Source organism: Nelumbo lutea, chromosome 8, assembly GCF_056320005.1.
Source record: "Nelumbo lutea isolate HS-2025 chromosome 8, American lotus-T2T, whole genome shotgun sequence".
Classification (NCBI taxonomy): domain Eukaryota; kingdom Viridiplantae; phylum Streptophyta; class Magnoliopsida; order Proteales; family Nelumbonaceae; genus Nelumbo; species Nelumbo lutea.
In genome coordinates this window covers 5,801,187-5,809,938 of record NC_142691.1, presented here as the reverse complement: position 1 = coordinate 5,809,938, position 8,752 = coordinate 5,801,187, and the positions used below count along the sequence as shown (strand labels likewise).

The window sequence follows — 8,752 nt, the reverse complement described above, 5'->3', positions numbered from 1 at the left end:
AATGATTTATTGGAATTACCTATTTACCAAAAAGTGGTTGAATCCCATCACTTTCAGTTTTACAAATGAAAATGCTATTTATTCGGGTCGGTTTCGTTCACAGTTAGAATTTGAAATGGAAACGGAATTAGAATCACCAATTCGTTTATTCTGTTAATTCAGATGGAAATCAAAATCAGAATCCATAAGATATACACAATTCCCAAAGATGGTTCGCATTAGATATAGGAAAATAAGCTTTTAAGTAATTTGTATTTTTTAGGGGGGAGGGGCAGTTGGAATGAGATTCTCATTCCTGACGGGAGAGGCTAGAATCGCTACACTTATAGGGAAATGCCATTTCACCCAACCAAAGGGTTGAAATGAAAATGGGTTATTAAGATTCTAATTCCAAACCTTCATTCCCGTGAGCCAAAAAAGTCTTTTCATATCTAAACCTTAAACATTAAATCCTAAAAGTAACAAATAAAAGACAGTTGATTAGATTAAGGTGTGCATCGGGTTGTGTTAGACCGGCATGGCATGGTCTGGGCAAAGTGCGGGTTGTGCTTTCCTCCCTAAGATACTTTGAAGGGTCAGTTTGTGCCATACCGTGGGCCAAATTTTAGGCCAGACCAGGTCATAAACCAGGTCAAGCCATATTTTTTTTAAATTTTTAAAAAGTAATAAAAATTTAACATAAATTAAAAAATAGATAAAAAATAAAAAAAAAATCTTAAATTTTCATTTTATATGAATTTTGATGTATATAATTATTTATATATGCAATAATAAAAGAAAATAATATAATAAAATTAAAAACCTGTAATTAGTGTTTTAACGATAGACTTTAGGTGTACATAGAGCTGACTAGCCATATCCCTAAGAGCTTGTAGATCTGCAGGATCAATTCCATATGTTCTCTGTGTTTTCATGAAAAATCAACAAAAAGTATCAGGAAGACAATTTCAGAAATACATATTATATGTTGTTTATAATAACACAGATTCTCTGTGATATAGCTAGTGAGCTTCACATGCACCCTACTCTTTGCCCCATCCCCAATTCCTCTGATGCAATGTGCGCAACACTTCACCCCTTTAGGCACAACACAACACTGCACCGTACATATTTCTATTTATATTCTTTCTGAGCCTTAATGGCTAAAGCAAACCAGACATGATTTACAAATTATAACTTCCCTTTTTGGCATGGTTATCGGTTTTCTTTGTATCATATTTGAAAATTCAGAATGAATATAAACTTCAGCAAAGTAGAAAATCTGATCTAAATTTATCAACAAGATTGTGACTGAAATAAAATTTTGACGGAAACTTACGCAAAAGCTCTTTAAATGGAGTGATTTGTGTAATAGGGTTTAGAAATGGTCCCCTCCTAGTGGAGAATATGGTGTTGTTGTAGCCAAATGTAACCCAGCTGTTAATCTTACCACTGCGGGTGGTCTCGTAAATAAATAAATAAAATTAGAGGAACATTTGTCGAGCGATTCCATTTCTTTAGTCCCATAATATAAAGAGTTATTTATTCATAAAAATACCAAATAAAAGTATATAAACTATATAATATATAAAGAACGGTATAAACTATAAATAGTAAATAGATCTCACCTACCACAAAGAAGATAAAATAATATTAATTTTGAAACGAGCCAAAATATGCACGTGTATTGAGACTGGTGTGGGCACAACAAATTCTTGGTGAAATGTTTCTTATTGTGGCAAGTAAATATGAACTTTTTTTTTGAAGCAACACAGAATCGGAACATGGTTTTCTTTTACCTGGGAGTCTAAAGACAAAATCACCATTGTATTTGCGTGACACCCAAAAATGTTAGGTCAGTTAGAAGAGTACAATTATAAATGTATATATATATAATATAAGATTTTATATTATACATATTTGTATTTATACTTTTCCAAATGGAGCTTAAGTTTCGCCATGGAGTGGTTGGAACCACACCACACCGCACTGTAAAGACCATTTGCATCATTAACTGTTGTGTAGACAATTACATTTAATAGCTAATACGGCTTGAATCAGCCCCCACAAGGAGGCGCCCCCGCCCTACAACGTTTCGGAAATAATTTATAATTTCATATTCATTACTTCATACTGGGGCTCCCCTTGGGTCTCTATATATCAATCTTGCCATCTGGCCGTCTGGCACCAATATATCATCCCATCATACACCGGGAGCAGGGCACACGCACCGACGCCGCTTGAGAGCATGGCTCCTCCTGACATCTTAGGACTTGGTTCCACATCTCTGCCAATGTTTTTGACGACATATTATGGTCTCCAGGATAGGGCTGGGCTGGCAGCTGGCTTCAATTATTATTCTACACTACACGTAACAGGATGTGGTGTCGGTGATTCGGTGCATAAAGCAAAAAAACGATTAAAATGAGACGCGCATCGTGCGCCTCTTGACCCTATATGAAAATGCGTGCTATCCAACGAGGCAACGACTCTCGGGAACGGTCTGACGTGTAATGTAACCACTAACCAGAAGAACTGAAGAAGGATGCACGTGACGTCTGGTAAGACATAAATCCTTGCTATATTACAGCCAACAGGGGCTGCAACTTTCGGTTTTTCAGGTGGCAAAATACGGACCAGCTCACCACTTAAATTAAAAGGTAACATGCATTTGCTCAACATTGGTCCCAAGCCACTTACCTTTTAATGTAATGCTGAGCTTTACAAACCAGGGTTTGTGGGTCAATGAATTTCTTCTGAATCACTCCATTATTTCTTGCATCCCATATTAATCTCATGATAATGCAAACCCGCACAAAAAGATTACATTTTTCTTTCTTGTTAAGTGAGGAAGGAAGATTATTCCACCACTCCTCAAACAATGATGCGCAAAGGTTTTTGTGCGACCAGTTCAGGATTGATTCCCAGCTGACACCAAACATCTTTTGAGAAAGGGCAAAGGAAAAATAAGTGGTGGAAATTTTCTGAGTGCTGCTTGCACAGAGCACAACTTGTGTCCTCTTCTTTGTATTTATGTTTTACCTTATCTTTTGTGATAACACCACCCTAATAATCCTTCCAAGTAAAAACTTGAAATATATATAGCATTTTGGTACTCCAGATTCTGGACCATTTGATAGAGGAGTTTGATGATGTTGGTGGTTGGTGTAGGAAAGCCAAATAAGCAGATTTTACTGTATATTTTCCTAGTTTGTTCTGAGTCCATAAGATTGTATCAGAATGATTCCTACGGCTTTGAGGTACCTGAAGAATGTGCATTGTAGATATCTCATCAAAAATCTCTGACTTTGTCCATATCCCAGCTTCCATCATATTTTATTAGATCCGAAACCATGCATCTAATCCGTGAATGCCCCAAAGTGGCATTTGGTATTGGTATTTTACCTGCTAAAGTGGGGATCCAAGGGTTAGTTAAAGCATTTGCCTTGTAACCATCCTTGACTTTCCAACAAGTATTTGCTTTAAAAATTTTCACCATTTTCCTTACTTGCCTCCACCAACTTGAGCCTTGCTTTGTGAGCTTCTCATCAAAGAAACTACTATTTGGGTAGTACTTTGTTTTTATCATTGCAACCCAAAAACTGTTCTCTTCATTTAAGAGTCCAAACTTGCTTTCCAAATAAAGCCAAATTCATCTATCTTCCTACTTGAAAACCCACACCTCCTTTGTGCTTTTGTTTGCAAAATTTGTCCCAAGCAATTGAATGTAATTTCTTCTTTTTATATCATTTCCCCACCAGAAATCCCTTTGCCTTCTTTTTATTTCTTTCAATATCTGAGATGGAAATATAGAAGTTGACATTGTGTATATGGGAATCGCTTGAGCTACAGCCTTAATCAAGGTTGTCCTTCCAGATTGCAACAACAGCTTTGCTTTCCAAGCACACAGTTTATTTTGCACTGTCTCCTCCATTTCTTTAAACTGATGTTAATCTCTACAAGTTGAATAGATATTAGATCCCAAATATTTTTCTTTGGATCCCAGTGCTCTCATCCCTATGTATCTCATTAACATCTTTCTGTCTGTGATGTAGATTTGAGTCAGCAATCTTATATCCTTCAATATTCCCTTCTGCAGCTTCTCTTTCCAAAATCGCAGAGAGTACCTACATCCCCAATATGAAAAGATATGGAGAGATTGGATCCCCCTACCAAAGATCCCTTTTTATTTTAAAATGCCCAAAAGTACCACCATTCAATTTTATTGCAAAAGTAGGAGTACTAATGCACTGATGCACTAGATTACACCATTTCTATGGGAAACCCATTTTTCCCATCCCTGCCATCAAAGAACTGCCATCCCATTCTATCATATGCTTTTGACATATCAACTTTGATGGCTACCCACCCTTTTCCTTTCTTTTTCTTGTTCATCTTGTGAATAATTTCCTTTGCTAGCAAAATGTGATCTGTTATTTGTCTTCCTTTCAAGAAACCAGCTTATAGGTATAAATACTAAATTTGTGTTGTTCCACTCCTTCAATAGGGACTCACAATGGAAAAAATTCTACCACTGATTGATAGATGTCCTTCCCCAACAAATTCCAGTATTTCTGAAAGAAGAATGTTGTAAAACCATCCGGTCCCGGGGCTTTCTGTGGATTCATTGATTTCACAACATTAAGAACCTCTTCTTTAGTTGGCCCCTCCTCCAACAATAGAGATATGTTCTCTGTTCAAGCTTGGTAAGTTAAGATTTTGGATCCATGACTCTTGAAAATCTTCATCAACATCCCCTACTAACCGAATAGCTTCTTCAAGCACCTTAGCTATTTCCTTCTTTTTTGTCAGCCATTCTCCCATACTTACCCACTATTGATATATCTCTAACACTCTTCATTAAACAAGGTGACAAATCAATCCCTCCCTAGCATGTGGATGTAATCCATTTGTTTTTTTTTTTTTTTTTGGTGTTGATTACAAAGCTATCCTTGAACTCAATAGCTCATATTCTACCCTCTGTTTTAGCTCTCCCTTCTTTAAACTACAGCCCAGTCATATCCAAAAGATAAAACTATACATAGGGAACTGATAGCTCCATATCCACATAGGGGAAAGGGGAATTTTTTTTAAATAAAATTAGAGAACCCAATTCCTAACCCTCAAATGACCCAAAGGCTTAAAGCTACACAGAACCATCAAACAGATTCAGATAAGCAAATCCCAAAAAACCTGAAAATACAGCATTATGATCCAGCAACAAGAAAAAGTAGTTGGTCTATCCCATCCTCTTTTCTTCTGTCCCTTGGCTATTGATTCTTCCAAAATTTCCTCAAGTGTCATAGGAAAAACAACCACACCTTCATCTAGGGGTGTCAATTGGACTGGATTTGGTTCAATCCAATCCAGTCCAATGTGAGTCCATAACAAATGGACCAGGTCCAATCCAATCCAACAAATATTTTGGACCATTTGGACCGGTCCAATTCAATGTCTGAACCATCCAATCTGTTCAAATTTGTTTTAATTTAGATTATTCTAATCCAAACCTGGTCCATTGACACCTATATTCTTATCTTCTATCAATGGACCAGATATTGGCTCAATCCAACCCAATCCAATATAAATTCATTATGGACGAACCAAGTCCAATCCAATCCAATAAATACTTTGGACCAATAAGTCTGGACTGGCCCAATTCAATATGTCTTGTTGGTCCGTTCAATCCGTCCAAATTGATGTTGGTTTGGATGGCATCCAATTCAAAACCAGTCTATTGACACCCTTCATCCTCTTCACCACTTGACATAACTTCAGAAAGCCGATCCTTGTCACTTGCTGATTACACCAACATTGTCTCCCCCTAATAGCAGTTTGCAGCAGTACCTAGTATCCCAGAAAAAGAATGGAGAAAAGTAAAACAGTGGATGATCTTCATTGTAAAATATATATTTCAACAACCATGGCTTTCTTGCGTATGCCTCACACAAGAGAAGTTTCATGTGACCTAATCTTACCAAATTTCTCAAAAAAGAAAACTCTGCATCAAGTAAAGGATGCAAGTGATCAAGTAACATTTCATCATAATTAGAGGATTTTATATGAATTTGGTTTTAAGGCACAAATCATACCAGCACCCCTCAGCCTACCCTCAAGGTTGACAAGTAGATTTTTTCAATTTCACGTGCAATGGAAATCAAGGTCTCCATTGCTTACCTCTTTTCCAATAGGTCAATACCATCCTTCTCATACCAAAACAGTTCTAATAAAAGAATTCTCCTTTTAGCCTTTCAGTGTCTCCATGACAAATCTGATAACGATACTTGCATTACAAATTACAAAATCAATAAAAATTGAATATAAACCTGGCATGTAAAGCTCTATGTTTAGCTGATCATTCCCTTGCCTTAAGTTTGGAAGCTGCTTATTATCAGTTTTGATTCTTTCTGATTCTACCTTGAGGTTCTGGACTTGCTGAGTGAGATCCTGCCTTAAGATATTCAGTTTCTAAAGCATGAAGCAGCAGGGCCTCCTTTTAAGATTCAAGGGCTCAGTTGCTCGTAGATCGGCCTCCTGCTTTTATCCCTTTGCAATAAGCTCCCTAAAGTAAATAAATGAATATCTGCAGTGACAATATTTAAACAGTACAACAAATGCCAATTTGGATACTCCCCATTTCACGTATCTTCCGGAATCCAGATGCAGAATAAAACAATTTCCGGCCATACAATGCTGCAGGTGTTCAGAAGAAAACACACGAAAGTGAAATTAAATATGAGTGTTCGAACGAAGAAAAGTAGTACACAAAAAACGCGTTCATCTCTCGCACTCATAGAGTGTTTAACGAAGAAATAAACCCAATTCAAATTATATATTCTTATTAAAGAAACATTAGAGGATAGTGATCGGAGATCGGAATCAACAGGCGTCACAATGTAAACAGATAATTCCAACAGTTTACACATGATAATCACCAATTTACATATGCAGCGAAAACCCTAACGCCTTAGTCACAGAGAATGAGTAATGAGACAGAGGATCGTAGTCTTAGAACAAACCTACAAACCTTCGCCTTTGGTTAAAGATGAATCTTCTTTCCTTATTTGAGATGTATCTCGAATCTCAATATAGATAAGGCAGGGGAGGAGAGAAGGAGAACTGGTTTTGACTTTCGAGGCAGAGAAAAAGCACTGCCGGATTGTAGTCTGCAAACACTATAGCGGGAACATGAAACAAACTGCTTAAAGCGCGCCTTTTCCATCTCCGTCACCTCATGAGTCGTGAATCGTGATTTTAAATTGGGTCTCCTACTGAATTTTTACGACTATTTCGGTTTAAGTGGAAGTATTTCGGACGCCGAAATTTCGGAAGTTTAAATTTTCCCCTCAGGGACAATACTTGGCTCCTGTCCTATTGGAAAGGGGGACATGTGTCCTGCCCTTTTTAGGTCCCATTTGGTTCGCGGGAATAGGGGTCTGGAATCGGAATCGGAATGGGCTATTCCAATTCCAGTTGTTTGGTTGAGTGGAATTGGAATCCCATTCCTACTCCTGTTAGAATGAAATTCCCCAATATGAGGAAATGACCATTCCCTACCCCTCTCTTGGAAATGATCTCATTCTTGTTTATTCCAATTCTCATTCTCATTCCTTTCTCAACTAAACATACTACAATAGACCACTCTGATTCCGGCTGTGAACCAAATTGATCCTTAGATTTTTGGAATTAAATCGTAAACTCTTCAAATCTAAACTCTAAGCTCTTAGGGCCCGTTAGGTTCGTAGTTGGAATCGGAATCAAAATCTTTTAGAATTCGGAATGGTCCATTTCCATAGTCTGTTTGGTTCAGACAAGAATGAGAATGAGAATTAAAATCAACAAGAATGAGATTTCATTCCCAAGGGAGGGGCAGTTGACTAGAGAATGGCCATTCCCTCAAATGGAAGAATGTCATTCTAGCAGAAATGGGAATGGGATTCCGATTCCACCCAACCAAACAGTTAGAATCGGAATATCCCATTCCGATTTTGATTCCAAACCCCTATTCCAGCAAACCAAACAGACCCTTAAACCTAAAATCTAAATCCCTAACCCTAAACCTTGAACCTTAAACTCTAAAATCTAACTTTTAAGCCCTTAATCTTAAAGCATTAATCTCTAAATCCCTAATCCCTAACACTAAACTTTAAGGATTCGTTTGGTTTGTGATCATAATCTCTTAAACCCTAAACCAAAAGGATCCTAAGTCCGTTGTAACTTGGAACAATGTCATCCAACAGGGTAGGAATCAAATATTTTCCTTCTCCTGGGTTTTAGGCTTTGGGTCGAATGCTAATTGCCAATGAGATGGTATATGTCAGGCATGAGTTGGCATTAGTAAGAAAATTTATGTAAATAGAAATGAAATAAAATAAGCAAGCAAACATATCCATATCTTTCGTTTTTTCGTCTTAGACCCCCGGTTCTTGTAAACGTGGGCAGAGGTTATGTTTTCTTAGTGTTTTGACTTTTGAGTGCTTCATTCTCTTTTTTGCAAAATGATATGTCAATCAACGATGTCCCATTATCTACGTAGCTCGAAAATCGACTTGTTTAACTTTAAAGTGGGTTTTGGCTCTAAAAACAGATCCGTTTTCAATTGGATATTGATCCGGATCCACCAATTAAGATCCAATAATGTTAACATATTTTTATCGATAAAATTGCTTTAAACACAATGATTTTATTAAAGGGATCATAAGTTGAGGTCTAAGGGAAGTTATTTTTATTCAAATAGAATAAAACAGTCTATCAGAGAATCCAGGTGAATGGC

General features: G+C 37.1%; 1 long non-coding RNA gene across 1 annotated transcript; it reads right to left on the bottom strand.

The window, feature by feature from the left end:
- Nucleotides 1–6,192: 6,192 nt before the first annotated feature.
- Nucleotides 6,193–7,221, bottom strand: LOC148842362 (uncharacterized). The gene is made up of 2 exons (XR_016103781.1): nt 6,999–7,221; nt 6,193–6,672 (listed from the first exon to the last, which is right to left on the bottom strand). It is a non-coding gene; the product is annotated as an uncharacterized LOC148842362 (long non-coding RNA).
- Nucleotides 7,222–8,752: the final 1,531 nt, after the last annotated feature.